Genomic DNA, 15,590 nt, shown 5'->3' on the forward strand with positions numbered 1-15,590 from the left:
TTTTTCCTCTGATTTTGAATGTGTTGTGTTCCACTTTACCATAAAATCTTTTCAAAGGCCCCTCTTTGAATTTATTTTTTGTTTTTCAAAGGTGACAGGACTATGCCTGGGTATTTGCCTACAAAAACAGGCCAAGAGGATCCTTCTTAGGCTTCCTCATTTCCTCTTAAATGCTGTTGGAGAAATTTTTTTTTTTTTTTTAAGTCTAAGCTGGGACGCTTGTTGCTAGTGCGCTGACACAGTTTATGAGGAGCAGGGGGCTGCTAAGGCAATGAGTGATCCCAGCAACTGAACCTCCTCTCCGCATGCTCTCACCTCCATCTTTGGAAAAGCCTCTGGGTCTGTGGCCAGATTTGTTGAAATGTAGACTTCTTCCAGGTGCAACAATAATCTAATTTCCTTGGACTAACCTCACGAATTTTTCAGTCAACAACTCCCACACTCTGTATTAGGTTACCAGGCTTTCAGATCAACAGCCACTGGTGTCCCAATTCAACTTTATCTTGGAAGTCACGTGGAGCACTACCAACACCAATTTGCTGCAGTCATCTTTACTGCAGGTTTTCTGTTCCTTTTAGTTTTCTGAGGTGCCAGCTCCAGTGCCCCTGCAGTGTGCTGATCAACTTGACATAACAGAGTCCTATATGAGGGCTGACTGGTCAGTCTCCCTGTTTATACCTCTCAGCACAGGCATGGGTATCTACTGCTTACTTTCTACGAGGTTGTCATTCTCTTTTGGACCGCTACTTCTTTCTGAGTAGATTCGTTTTTATTCAGGCTCTACTACTTTGATTCCAGCAGGAAGAAATCTGAGTTAACGACAGTTTCATGGCATTATTCTCTAGTTTCCAGTGTTGTTACAGATCTTCCTCTATTTTACCATTCTCTAGATATTCTTCTCAGAATAGTGAGGGAAGACCAAAGAAATTATCAAGCCATCATCTTTTCCAGAAAGACCGACCAAGTTTCAGGGAACAATGTTAAATGGTTGAAAAGAGCAGTGTACTGTGGCCCATCTTTTCTTAACAAGTATTCTAAGACTTGAAACTGCTTTCGGTGGATCTAGGTGCATGAGCCTCTGCCACAGCAAACAGAAACTTTCCAATAATGTATTTTTATTAAGTCAAAGTAAGAGAAGTCTCTATAGAAAACTGGACATGATGTACAATTATTGTCAGGTAATAGGACTTAAAGACTAATATTCTAAAAAGAAAAAATCTTCATTTGGGAGGGGGATATCCCTCAACACTAAATATTCTTTTAGCTATGATGTCTTAAAGAAGGTTAACTCACTTAGCTACTCAGAGAAGCATTTTGTAATTTATTTAGTCCTAAAAAATTCATCAAGAAGTTATATTACTTTAAATTAAAACTCTTATGGTCCCATTACTAGAATTTTTCTATGGTGGTGACTGGTAGTATCTGTTTTGAAATTTTTTCCAGGCTAAAGTTATCTGAGCGATGCTTTGTGAAAAATAATTTTGGGGTCCTTATTTACACCCAACCATGGATACTTCTTGACCTTCCTCTGTGTGAAGGTGAGGTGATTCAGTTATTCAACCACAACTCTTTTTCATTTTCATTGTAGATAATTAGTTGTCCTGTATACTCAACTGATTATCAAAGCACATGGATTTTCCCTAGTAGTATAAAGAACAGTACAAACTCATGCCAAAGAATTCTTTGTTGTCCAAATATTACCAGACATTCAGTTGCAAGAAAGAACATGAAAAGTTGCCTGAAAGATAAAGGTAACTCCATTCATCCCTCCGAATATCCTAAATTTTACCTTTGCTTTGGCTAGACCATCAAAAAACTGCAGTTATACTGCATTATTTCAGATCCTCATTGAAGTGATTTTTCTGAATTGCTCTTCTCTGAGGAAAATAACAATAATATTAATAATAATAGTAATAGTAACAATGCTCATATTACTCTTCCCAATACTGGTTCCTCCTGTAACCTGCCCCCAGTATTTTTCTGACCTTACCCAGTTGGTATAATTCCATGCTGCCAGTTGCTCAGACCAAAAGTTTTGGCGTCATCACTGTCTCCTCTTTTGTTTGGATATTGTTCTTTGGATGCCTTTCATTATTACTTGTTGGCTCTAACTTCAAAAAAACTCTAGATACTATTTCTCACCACATCCACTGCTACCATCATTATTCAAGCCACTCTCACTACTCATTGGCTTAATATAAATACCTCCTGATTTCTTTTGTCCCCCTACAGCCAGTTCTCAACAGAACAATTAGAATGGTCCCATTAAAATGTAAGCCAGATCATGCCAGTCCTCTGTTCAAATTCTCCAGTGGCTTCACCTCACACAGAAGGTGCAAGGTTCTAAAACTTGTGGCCCCTCATTACCTCTCTGGCCTCATCTCCTGTCACTCTCCCCATATTTCCCTGCTTCAGCCAAACTGGTCTCCTTGTTCCTCATACCCTCATGAACAGTTTACTCTGCTCTCTCTCTCTATGGAATGCCTTCTTCTAGATATCCTCATGTCTACTCTTCAACCCCATCGGGAAAGGTCTCCTCCTGCTAAGTTATTTAAAACTGAGACTACCCATCCTTGGCATTCTTTATCCTCACTCCTGCTTTATTTATTTCCACAGCATTTATCATTCTTTACCACACTATGTATTTTACTTATATATTTTATTTATTGTCTTCCTCCTCCTAGTTTAACCCAAGCTCTCTGCAGGCACTGATTTTGAACTGTTTCACTCAGTATTGTATCCCAGTGTTTAGAATGGTGTGTTGCAGACAGCAGGCATTCAGAAAATATTTGTCAAATAAATTATTATTAATAATAATGAAATTAGAGGCTAACATAAATTGCCACTTGCTACTGGCCAGACATTTTGCTTTGCAGGAATTCTTACTTATTCCTCCTGATCCTATGAGGTTGTTGCTTTTATCATCCCCATTCTCCCACAGGAGAAAACCGAAGCTCTTCACAGGGGGAAATGTATCCAAGGTCACCCATGAGGCAGAGATAGAGCTGAAATCCAGAGCTAGCCTGTTTGTCCCCAGAATCTCCATTCTGTTAATCACAATAGTGTGTCTGCTTTTATCAGTCATATGACACCTAATGTGTTTATTTTTTTAATGTAATAGAGGATATTATTCATTATTTGAGTTAGTTTTCTCTTTATGTAGACCCATGGGAGAAATTTATCTCAGGCCTCAAGAACAGAGAAGCTATGCTTCTCTAGGTTCCCAGTTCATTTTTCTTTTGGACTCTAAAGTGTCTAAATGTTTGGCTTCTTCACCAGGAAACTCAGAGAAAATTGTTCGCTAAGTTTTAGCATGAAATGTTGGTTTTTAAACTTAACCTTGTCTTTACTTTCTAATGACACACGTACGCACATATATACACACTCCAATATCTTTTTTTATTTATCTTTTATAGTATATGGTATTTGCATAACCTCCTCAAATTCCCCTTGGGATGAGGTGGCAAGGAGATAAATACATTTATTTATTACACAAAGAGTTCTGTTCCTGTACCAAATCACTCTGACCTCTTATACAATTGCTTATTCCTCAACCGTCCTTTAGGGTTATGTTCTTGCCTTGTGCTGTGGGTGAGATACTACAATGAGAAGCAGTTGTGGAACCAAAAAAATGAAATAAATAAACAAATAAGTAAACCACACTCTTGTATATTCAACATATGCAAGGAATGTACACAGGATGTTGCCCACTTAATACCAGTATTTTGTGAATGAGGAACGAGAGAATAAATTTCTGGTGTGCCTTAGGGCTTCCCAAGAAAATGGCATATTCTTCTCTAATGGATACTTACAGCTACAAGTTTTTGTTCTTGCTCAAAGCCAAATTTTCTGTCCACCTCTAAGAATTATGTAAACCAAAAACCAAAACCCGATTCCGGCTCATAGCAACCCTATAGGACAGAGCAGAACTGCCCCATAGAGTTTTCAAGGAGCGCCTGGTGGATTTGAACTGCTGACTTTTTGGTTAGTAGCTGTAGTACTTAACCACTATGCCACCTGGGTTTAGGACGTCATTAAAAAGTGCCAACTTCACCTCTAAGTGCATATCACTTGCCTATCCTTATTTTCCCATGTCTTTGATCATTTATTCAACTTTCTGTTTTATCCCACAGTGTATGTGCTTATGTACGGCTGAATATTATTTAGTGGCAAAAATTCACTTTTTTTCCCCTTTCTCAAAGTTTTCTCTTTTCCCTTTTGCCCATTCTAGCAGGTAGCAGACTCTACTGAATTGCCTCAATGGAGGCATCTGGCAGGGCAGAGAAGAGAAACAGGTCCCAAGTCTTTCTTGCTTTTGTTTTTCAGCTGTCTACGGCCTTAAGAGAACTTAAACGGTTTTTGAAGAAGATGAAAGGAGAATGGGATTTGTGGGCAAAAATTATGAGAAACATGATGACAGTAGAGAATGAGAGAAGCCAAGAAATGGCTGATAGGACCCTGAACAGTAGAGACGGGCCCTACCTCTGGCAGCCTGACTGGGGACACAGCCCAATCCCAGGGTTCTGGGGAGTGTCTGGGCAGGCTGGACAATAGAAGCTCACAGGAAATCCCTGGGTTTAGTGCAGAAGCTAAGGGGCCACATAGCTCCCAGTGGGACTTCTCTGCTGTCACATATTCAGATGATGATCTGAGAAAAAAGGGCCATGGCACTCTGAAAGACCCCCTGACCTGTAGAACAATCCCAAAGATGAGAAGTATTTCAAGAAAGACTGAGATTAATTTTTCTACCAGCTCATGGGGTTCAGAGTCAGAAACTGAGTTGGGACATTTTAAAGGGCTGACATGTTTGCAAGCCAGAGTTTCTGAACTGAGATTCATATTCCCTATACAATATATGCAAGCTGCTTCAACTGTTCCTTGTGGAACCAGGTACAATACAAGCCAACCAACCCAACAACAAACAAGCATGTAAACCAACAAGAAATCATGCAAATAAAGAGACATAAATAGAAGATAAAGAATTCAGACTTAGGAAGATATTACGTTGAAGGTTTGAAGTAAAATCTTTAAATGATATTGAAATGATCTTGCTATTGAGTACCCTGAAGGCTGAAATAAATCTGTTTTATCAAATTTGTCTTTCCTTCAAGATACATTATATATCTTAATGAATTGTGAGGAGCAACCAATAATTTAGTGTACAGTACTTTACCACTGTAAATTCTCGGTAAATAGTTGTTACTATTATTAGTTACGTATTTTCAATTCTGTACTCTCAATTTTGAAATGTGCTCTTCGAGTACTATTTTTTTTTTTAAAGACTGGTTCTAGATAAGGGGAACTAAACAATAATGATCATAGTAATGTTCTAAGTTAATTTGCATTTTACTGTTAAACTTGTTATCCTTAGGTGGCATTGAGTCAGTTTCAACTCATATGACCCTACGCACAACAGAACGAAACACTGCCTGGTCCTGCGCCATCTTCACAATAGTTGCTATGTTTGAACCCACTGTTGTAGCCACTGTGTCAGTACATCTCATTGAGGGTCTTCCTCTTTTTCCCTGGCCCTTTACCTTACCAAGAATAATGTCCTTCTCCAGGCACTGGTCCTTCTTGATAACAAGTCAGAAGTACGTAAGATGAGCTCTCGCCATCCTTGCTTCCAAGGAGAACTCTGGCTGCACTTCTTCCAAGGCGGATTTGTTCATTGTTCTGGCAGTCCAGGGTATATTTAATATTCTTCACCAGCACCATAATTCAAAGGCATCAATTTTTCTTTGGTCTTCCCTATTCATTGTCCAGGTTTTGCATGCATATGAGGTGATTGAAAATATCATGGCTTGGGTCAGGCACACCATAGTTCTCAAAGTAACTTCCTTGCTTTTAAACACTTTAAAGAGGTCTTTTGCAGCAGATTTCCCAAATGCAATATGTCATGACTGCTGCTTCCTTGGGCATTAATTGTGGATCCAAGTAAAATGAAATCTCTGACAATTTGAATATTTTCTGCATTTATCACAATGTTACTTAGTGATACAGTTGTGAGGATTTTTGTTTTATTTACGTTGAGATGCAATCTATACTGAAGGCAGTAATCTTTGAGCTTCATCACTAAGTGCTTCAAGCCCTCTTCACTTTCAGCAAGCAAGGTTGTGTCATCTGCATATCACGGGTTGTTAATGATTCTTCCACCAATCCTGGTGACACCGTCTTCATATAGTCCAGCTTCTCAGATTATTTGCTTAGCATACAGACTGAATAAGTATGGTGAAATGATATAACCCTGATGCATACTTTCCTGGTTTTAAACCATGCAGCACTCCCTTGTTCTTTTGGCATAACTACCTCTTGGTCTATTTACAAGTTGCACAGGAGCACAATTAAGTGTTCTGCAATTCCCGTTCTATTGAACTAGTTGCTTAAATGTTGATCTCCTGCATATGTACAAAAAACATTTCTGGCAAACTGATTATAGCTCTCTTTAGTACCTTCCCAAGTCCACTTCTAGTATAATCCTGGATGTTATGTCTCAAATCTGGACTAATTCCCAAAACAGGAAGAGCAAATTTGAAGGATGCAAGGTCACAATGAGGAATTTTAAGATTAAAAAAATATATATGCTTTTCCCATTGGTTCAATCTCAGAATGTCACCCTGGGGCAGTTTGCCTTTGCTACTTCAACTCTCCTTAGGACCATGTGTAATAAGAGAACTTTCTCGAATACTAATGGAAAGGACAGCCTTCACACCAGCTGCTCCCCCCACAGCACTCTTTCCCTGTTGGGTACCATAATTCGTTGGAATGGTCACAGAGAGCTCATGGAAACAACATAACTGCAACAATAATTTTAATAACAGAAGGATATAAACAAAAACAAAGATATGAAAAGTGTGAGGGGTGGAAGTGGTCCCAGAACAGGGTCTCAATGTCTAAAAGGAAACCTGCTTATATCTCACAGGGGACCCGCTCACCCTTTTCAAAAACCAATGTTTATTCTCATCCATCAGGATACTCAATGATTTAACTTAGTAGGCTCCAGCTATTGGTTGCATCTTTACACATGCAGCCATTGTCTGGGTCTGCTTTTTTCTCCACTTCTTGTGGTAACTTCGCAGGTTTACTCAGCCTGGGTGGGTTGTAGTGCATGCAGGGTCTACAGGTATCCAAAGGGCATGCTTCTCTCCTAGTTCTTTGCCTCTTCTGGCTCTTGTCTCTTCCTCATCAGGAAGCCCCCATGTTCTAGAGTTTTCATTAGTTGCTAGCGGAAGGAGGCCCAGTCAATCCTGGTAAAGGTCAGTACTGGGTGGGGCTTCCCCAACCAATCCAAGTAAAGGTCAGACTGGGTGGTGCCCACCAGCCAATGCCTGTAAAGGTCAGCTACTGGCTGGGGCTTTGCAACCAAGAACAAAGGGCCAAATTGCTTTTTTTAGTAAAGTGCTTCCAAACGGTTGGAAAACGTAGTTATCATGGTACTGTCCTCTTACGTATGCCCACAATTCATTGCCTAAGAAATATGAGATCCATCGTCTATACACTGCTTCCAAAATATCCTATAGTGATTTTCAGTTAAAATAGATATCTCTCATAGTTGACTGTGCCATTTAAAAATTTACTTTTCTTTAATTAAATGGCTGAACTAAAGAATAATTACTTCTATATAAAAACAACCAAACGGGCTAATTTTTTTTTTGGCCTAAACTCTTTTATATACTTATTTACTTATTATTTAGAGAAAGTCTAGAGGAGCTATTGCTGTGGAAAATTACATTTTTGTTCGTACTTTCCATGGTATGTGCCTTTTATAAATCTTGTTAACATTTATAATGCCATATTGTACTTTTTATGAAATTCAGACATAAGCTAAAACGCATTCCACAAAAGAAAAAATTAAAATCTTCAGGTTAAAAGCAATCTGTAACCTCAAATAAGTTCTCGTAAAATTTTCAATAACTCAGAGACTGAAAAAGTTTTGTTTCTGGTGGGTTCCTCAACCGTGTTTCATGTCAACTAAACTCAATCTGTGCTTCTTTTTGATTAGAGTGTCAGAATCTTATCTATGTGTGTTAAGATGACAGGTTGTAGAGTTTAACCTCTGTCCTTTGATTTCAACCTTAGATTCTCAGCAGTCTAATGGACTCCCTAATGTTCCAGAACGTTGGCGCCAATCTCAATCTTTCACCAAAATCTCCACCTACACCTCTTCCAAGCCCCCTGTCACAAGTTATTTTTTTTTATTTTATTTATTTTATTTATTTTACATACAATTAACTAGTAGTAGAATCAATAAATACTATTAAGCCACTGTCTCACACCTCTCTCCTTAGTGTAGCTATATGATAGAAGGAAAAACGTTGAAAAAAGAAGTATTATGAGATGAATAAACACAGGGCCTCAAAGAGAAAAAACCTGGAGTCAAAACTGGGAAGAGGGATTAGCATTTTTTCCCACAACTTCACTGACAGGAGAGAAGTGTAGAAATAACATTCTTCTTTTAGGGAGAGAGTCAAGGTTGGCCAGAAAGGCCTGTATTTGTGCCATGAGAATTCAGATGTATCTAAACTTGGACAATTCATTTTGGTCTCAACCTCTTTATCTGGAAAGTGACAAAGAATTTGACTATTTGACTGTTGGCATTAATATTTTTATTAATATTTTTGATTCCAATATTACAGGTGATCATGATAACTTGGCAAATACAGCATTAACTGTCAAGAAAAAGTTATTAGTGATCTGCTATTAGAGATCTTTGCTACTTTTGGCCAACAGCTCCTTGCTGGGGGAGTCCACGACCAACATACTTTCCAATTCCAATTGCTTTAAAGCTTTAAATAGGTTTTAGTAAATATGAGTTGGATTAGACTACTTGTTTTAACTTTTTGTATTTTTGAAATATATTGTATTTATAGAAGAGTACATAAAACTTTTGTAAAGTAAAAAAAAATAGTTAATAATTAAATAGTAAACACTAGTATAATAATAAATCAGGTCAAGAAATAGAACTGCCCCATAGAGATTCCAAGGAGCACCTGGCAGATTCACTCTTTGGTTAGCAGCCATAGTAATTAACCACTAAGCCACCAGGATTTCCATAATAATGAGCCATGTCAAGAAATAGAACATCACTGGCATCTAGGATCCCTCCCTACAAACACCCTTCATCAGCTTTCAATACTCATTCTTAATCACAGCTGTTTTTCTCTCTTACAAGTAACCATTACCTTTTGTACTAACTCCCTTGTTAACTTAATCATGTTGACCTATGTATTTCACCTAAACAATAAAGTTTAAGTTTGCCTATTTTTTAAACTTTCCATAAATGGAATCATACTTTGAGCATTCCTTTATGCTTTTCAGTTTTTGCTCAATATAATGTTTGTAAAATGGAGCCGGAGTAGTATATGTAATACTAGTTCTTTCATTCTAATTGGTGTATACTATTCATTATCTGACTATCTCATTATTTATCCATTCCACGGCTGGTGTGTGTTTAGGCTGAAACCGGTTTGAAGAAGGCTGTTATTAATATATTTGTCCATGAATTCAGCAGTGCATAAGCATGCACTTCTCTAGGATACATATCGAGGAGTGACATGCAGGGTCACAGGGCATGCATATCTTCAATTTGACTAGAGAGTGCCTCATCATTTTGCAAAGTGATTTTCCAGTTTACATACTTAGCAGCAGTACATGAGTATCGCTGAGAGTTTTGGTACGACCTACCTATGTGGATTTGTCAGGTTACTCAGATTATTATACCCATTCACCCATCCATCCATACATACATCCAGTAATTATAAGACTTTTGTATGTCCCTGTCAATGTGCTTCACAGTGTTCATTATAAACAGTTGTTGTTGTTAGGTGCCGTCGAGTCAGTTCCGACTCATAGCAACCCCATGCACAACAGAATGAAACACTGCCCAGTCCTGCGCCATCCTTACAATCGTTATGCTTGAGCTCATTGTTGCAGCCACCATGTCAGTCCACCTCGTTGAGGGTCTTCCTCTTTTCCGCTGACCCTGTACTCTGCCAAGCATGATGTCCTTCTCCAGGGACTGATCCCTCCTGACAACATGTCCAAAGTATGTAAGACGCAGTCTCTCCATCCTTGCTTCTAGGGAGCATTCTGTTTGTACTTATTCTAAGACAGATTTGTTCGTTCTTTTGGCAGTCCACGGTATATTCAATATTCTTCGCCAATACCATAATTCAAAGGTGTCAACTTTTTGTCAGTCTTCCTATTCACTGTCCAGCTTTCACATGCATATGATGCGACTGAAAATACCATGGCTTGGGTCAGGCGCACCTTAGTCTTCAGGGTGACATTTTTGCTCTTCAACACTTTGAAGAGGTCCTTTGCAGCAGATTTACCCAAGGAAATGCATCTTTTGATTTCTTGACCCCGGCTTCCACGACTGTTGATTGTGGATCCAAGTAAAATGAAATCCTTGACAACTTCAATCTTTTCTCCATTTATCATGATGTTGCTCATTGGTCCAGTTGTGAGGATTTTTGTTTTCTTTATGTTGAGTGTAATCCATTCTGAAAGCTGTGGTCTTTGATCTTCATTAGTAAGTGCTTCAAGTCCTCTTCACTTTTAGCAAGCAAGGTTGTGTCATCTGCATAACGCAGGTTGTTAATGAGTCTTCCTCCAATCCTGATGCCCTGTTCTTCTTCATATAGTCCAGCTTCTTGTACTATTTGCTCAGCATACAGATTAAATAGGTATGGTGAAAGAATACAACCTGACGCACACCTTTCCTGACTTTAAGCCAATCAGTATCCCCTTGTTCTGTCCAAAACAACCGCCTCTTGATCTATGTACAGGTTCCTCATGAGCACAATTAAGTGTTCTGGAATTCCCATTCTTTGCAATGTTATCCATAGTTTGTTATGATCCACACAGTCGAATGCCTTTGCATAGTCAGTAAAACACAGGTAAACATCCTTCTGGTATTCTCTGCTTTCAGCCAGGATCCATCTGACATCAGCAATGATATCGCTGGTTCCACGTCCTCTTCTGAAACCGGCCTGAATTTCTGGCAGTTCCCTGTCGATATACTGCTGCTGCAGCTGTTTTTGAATGATCCTGGTGGCGTAGTGGTTAAGTGCTATGGCTGCTAGCCAAAAGGTCGGCAGTTCAAATCCACCAGGCACTCCCTGGAAACTCTATGGGGCAGTTCTACTCTGTCCTATAGGGTCACTATGAGTTGGACCCGACTCCACGGCAACGGGTTTGATGATAAACAGAGAGAATGATAAATAAATCTTGAGCGCCCTCAGCCTTTAGATTTTTATCACTACTCCATGGCCAATAAACTGTGAACATGATTTTCTAGGAAAGAGTCCTACAGGAGAGGTAAAGAATCTAATGCATCACGCTGGTAATGATTAGAGATCATTCTCAACAGCAGCTAAAATTGCTTTCACCTTTATTGGTTTAAGATGTGCACCTTATATGAAGAATATTTATCTATCAAGTCACAGGAAATAATCCATGCATTGTTGCTTTGGAGGTTACAGGATACATGTCTTCACTTGCCAAGTTATTGATGGAATTGAAAGAAGGTGCCTCAAAGCAGAAAAGAATGTTATATCATGGTCAGGGCTGGATTAAGGCATGTGAGGGCCATACACACTGATAATCTGCAGTGCCCCACACACTGATAATCTGCAGTGCCCCCTCCCTCCTCTGCTTACTCATGCATTCAAACAGGATATGTAAGTTATATATATGTATATATACACACGTGTGTGTTTATGTTTGGCTCAGCTATCCCTGATATAACTTCTTTTTAAATGTGACTATAATATTAGCAATTCAATGCAAATGTGAAGTATCCCATTTTAGCAAATAAGATGAACTGTATTTTAAAATTCTTAGTATATATGGAGCACAAAGATTTTTACTATATACCACATTTCCTAAAAAAAAATTCCACAAATTCTACAACAAAGAAAATGAGCCAGTAAACTTAGTTTTTCAAGAATCAGTGTAAAATTCTGTTGATCTCCCGCAACAAAAAAATTAACTTTCACCAATTCTGCTTTAAATGGCTCATACTTCAATTTTTTTTTAATCTTTACTGTGCTTTAAGTGAAAGTTTACAAATCAAGTCAATTTCTCATACAAAAATCTATAGACACCTTGCTATATTCTCCTAGCTGCTCTTTCCCCAATGAGACAGCACACTCCTTTCCACTCTCTATTTTCATGTCCATTTGGATGGCTTCTGACCCCTCTGCCCTCTCATCTCCCGACAGCAGCTGCTCACTCAGTCTCATGTGTCTACTTGATCCAAGAAGCTCACTCCTCACCAGGATCATTTTTTATAGACCAGTCCAATCCCTGTCTGAAGAGTTGACTTTGGGAATGGTTCCTGTCTTGTGCTAACAGAAGGTCTGGGGACCATGACCTCCAGGGTCCTTCTGAGCCTGAGTCAGACCATTAAGTCTGGTCTTTTTATGAGACTTTGAGGTCTACATCCCACTGCTCTCCTGCTCCCTCAGGGGTTCTCTGTTGTGTTCCCTGTCAGAGCTGCCATCGGGTGTAGCAGGGCATCATCTAGTTCTTCTGGTCTCAGGCTGATGTAGTCTCTGGTTTATGTGGCCGTTTCTGTCTCTTGGATTCATAATTACCTTGTGTCTTTGGTGTTCTTCATTCTCCTTTGCTCCAGGTGGGTTGAGACCCATTGATGCATCTTAGATGGCCACTTGCTAGCATTTAAGACCCCAGACGCCACTCTCCAAGTTGGGATGCAGAATGTTTTCTTAATAGATTTTATTATGCCAATTGACCTAGATGTCTCCTTAAACCATATCATGGTCCCCAAACCCCCGCCCCTGCTATGCAGGCCTTCGAAGCATTCAGTTTATTTAGGAAACTTCTTTGCTTTTGGTTTAGTCCAACTGTGCTGACCTCTCCTGTATTGTGTGTTGTCTTTCCCTTCACCTAAAATAGTTCTTTTCTACGATCTAATTATTGAATACCCCTCTCCCTCTCTCCATCCCCACTGTTGCAACCATCAAAGAATATTTTCTTCTCTGTTTAAATTGTTTCGTGAGTTCTTATAATAGTGGTCTCATACAATATTTGTCCTTTTGCAACTAATTTCACTCAGCACAATAACTTCAAGGTTTCTCCATGTTATGAAATGTTTCACAGATTCCTCACTGTTCTTTATCAATGTGTAGTATTCCCTTGTGTGGATATGCCACAATTTCTTTATCCATTTATCCATTGATGGGCACCTTGGTTGCTTCCATTTTTTTGCTATTGTAAACAGTGCTGCCATGAACATGGGTGTGCATATATCTGTTCGTATAAAAAGGCTCTTAATTCTCTAGGATATATTCCAAGGAGTGAGATTGCTGGATTGTATGGTAATTCTATTTCTAGTTCTCTAAGGAAGTGTCAAATCGGTTTCCAAAGTGGTTGTACAATTTTACATTCCCACCAGCAGTGTATAAGAGTTCCAATCTCTCCGCAGCCTCTCCAACATTTATTATTTTGTGTTTTTTGGATTAATGCCAGCCTTGTTGGAGTGAGATGGAATCTCATCGTAGTTTTCATTTGCATTTCTCTAATGGCTAATGATCGTGAGCGTTTCCTCATGTATCTGTTAGCTACCTGAATGGCTTCTTTAGTGAAGTGCCTCTTCATAGCCTTTGCCCATTTTTTAACTGGGTTATTTTTCTTTTTGTAGTTGAGTTTTTGTGGTATCATGTAGATTTTAGAGATCGGACACTGATCAGAAATGTCACAGCTAAAAACTTTTTCCCAGTCTGTATGTAATCTTTTTACTCTTTTGGTGAAGTCTTTGGATGAGCATAGGTGTTTGATTTTTAGGAGCTCCCAGTTACTTTTTTTTTTTTTTTTTTCCAGTTACCTAGTTTCTTTTCTGGTGTTTGTGCATTGTTAGTAATGTTTTGTATACTGTTTATGCCATGTGTTAGGGTGCCTAGCATGGTCCCTATTTTTTCTTCCATAATCTTTATCATTTTAGATTTTATATTTAGGTCTTTGATACATTCTGAGTTATTTTTTGTGCATGGTGTGAGGTACGGGTCTTGTTTCATTTTTTTGCAGATGGATACCCAGTTATGCCAGCATGATTTGTTAAAAAGACTGTCTTTTCCCCATTTAACTGACTTTGGGCCTTTGACACATATCAACTGCTCATATGTGGATGGGTTTATGTCTGGAGTCTCAATTCTGTTCCATTGGTCCATGTATCTGTTGTTGTACCAGTACCAGGCTGCTCTGACTACTGTGGCAGTATAATAGGTTCTAAAATCAGGTAGAGTGAGGCCTCTCACTTTCTACTTCTTTTTCAGTAATGCTTTACTTATCTGGGGCCTCTTTCCCTTCCATAGGAAGTTGGTGATTTGTTTCTCCATCTCATTAAAAAATGTCGTTGGAATTTGGATTGGAATTGCATTACATATATAGATGGCTTTTGGTAGAATAGACAGTTTTACAATGTTGAGTCTTCCTATCCATGAACAAGGTATGTTTTTCCACTTACGTTGGTCTCTCTTGGTTTCTTGCAGTAATGTCTTGAAGTTTTCTTTGTATAGGTCTTTTATGTCTCTGGTAAGATTTATTCCTAAGTATTTTATCTTCTTGGGGGCTACTGTAAATGGCATTGATTTGGTGATGTCCTCTTTGATGTTCTTTTTGTTGGTGTAGAGGAATCCAACTGATTTTTGTGTATTTATCTTGTATCCTGACACTCTGCTGAGCTCTTCTATTAGTTTCAGTAGTTTTCTTGAGGATTCCTTAGGGTTTTCTGTATATAAGATCATGTCATCTGCAAACAGAGATACTTTTACTTCTTCCTTGCCAGTCTGGATGCCCTTTATTTCTTTATCTAGCCTAATTGCTCTGGCTAGGACTTCCAGCACAATGTTGAATAAGAGTGGTGATAAAAGGCATCCTTGTCTGGTTCTCGATCTCAGTGGGAATGCTTTCAGGCTCTCTCCATTTATGATAATGTTGACTGTTGGCTCTGTATAAATGCCCTTTATTATGTTGAGGAATTTTCCTTCTATTCCTATTTTGCTGAGAGTTTTTATCATGAATGGGCGTTGCACTTTGTCAAATGCCTTTTCTGCATCCATGATAAGATCCTGTGGTTCTTATGCTTTGTTTTATTTGTATGATGGATTACATTAATTGTTGTTCTAATATTGAGCCATCCCTGCATACCTGATATGAATACCACTTGGTCATGGTGAATTATTTTTTGATATGTTGTTGAATTCTATTGGCTAGAATTTCATTGATGATTTTGGCATTTAAGTTCATGAGGGATATAGGTCAGTAATTTTTTCTTTCTTTCTTTTTTTTTTTTTTTGTGGTATCTTTACCTGGTTTTGGTATCAGGGATATGGTGGCTTCATAAAATGAGTTTGGGAGTATTCTGTCCTTCTCTATGCTCTGAAATACCTTTAGTAGTAGTGGTGTTATCTCTGAAAGTTTGGTAGAACTCTCTGGTGAAGCTGTCCCAGCCAGGGCTTTTTGTTGTTGTTGTGAATTTTTTAATTACCTTTTCAATCTTTTCTTTTGTTATGGGTTTATTTAGTTGTTCTAACTCTGTTTGTGTTAGTTTAGGTAGTAGTGTG

Source organism: Loxodonta africana, chromosome 6, assembly GCF_030014295.1.
Source record: "Loxodonta africana isolate mLoxAfr1 chromosome 6, mLoxAfr1.hap2, whole genome shotgun sequence".
NCBI classification, from domain to species: domain Eukaryota; kingdom Metazoa; phylum Chordata; class Mammalia; order Proboscidea; family Elephantidae; genus Loxodonta; species Loxodonta africana.